Below are 922 nucleotides of genomic sequence, written 5' to 3' on the forward strand. Positions count from 1 at the left end.
TGCAGGCTCTGGGCTGGCTGCAGGCTCTGGGCTGGCTGCAGGCTCTGTAGTGTGTGACGTGACAAAACTGGGATCGAGTTCAGCTCTTAGTTTCATGGCAAATTGGAAGATCACCTGATGAACCGATGTGCTGAGCAGGTCAGGCTGTGAGAGGTAAATATCCAAGATTTGGTCCACCAGGAGTCTTCTATTCTTAACTCTGACCTTTGGAATTATTCTGAGAATCACTATAGAGCCCTTGATGAGAGGATGAGCCACCTGGTCCTCTACAGGAGGCAACTCAGAGATTTGGTCATCCTCAATAGGAGCAGAAAGCGATTGCCCAACACGCTCCCCGGGCTGGCCCCCCTTCGTCCACTCCACAGACGAACAGGGGGATGACTGCTCCCCCCCCTGCGAAATTCTCCCCGGTTTAGCAGGTTCTGGCTGAGGAGAGCAGGCTGGAGGCTGGGACCAGGAGGAGGCGGAACCAAAAAACTCAGCCTCGCCGGGCTGAATGCGAGGAGTTGGAAGTACAGGTGATGTGGGTGGAAGAGCAGCGGACCGGTTCCGGTTGCGTCTTCTCTTTCCCTTTTGACGGCGATGTGGGTGGTGTACCGGGGCGAACCAGAGTTCGTCCTCTGACTCGGCGTCCTCCCCAGACGTCCACCCAGAGCAGACTGGTCAGTAGGAGGGACTGAACCTGGGTGCTGTGTGGTTCTTTTGGAGCTGAGATCTTCGTCTCTCCTCCTGCAGTAAGAGAGGCGAAGGCAGAACCTCGACCGCCTGGCTGCAGCTTCTCAGTCCCAGGACGGGTCTAGTCCAAAAGGCACCGCACCGGATCGCAGTTTCCTCCATCTGGACAAAACTCGGGCAAAAACAGGTGAGCAAAGTCTGAGTCTGCCTGCTGGGTTCAGGTTTTGGTCGGTTCGTACTGTCAGGA

Source organism: Nematolebias whitei, chromosome 22, assembly GCF_014905685.2.
Source record: "Nematolebias whitei isolate Nwh7 chromosome 22, NemWhi1, whole genome shotgun sequence".
Classification (NCBI taxonomy): Eukaryota; Metazoa; Chordata; class Actinopteri; order Cyprinodontiformes; family Rivulidae; genus Nematolebias; species Nematolebias whitei.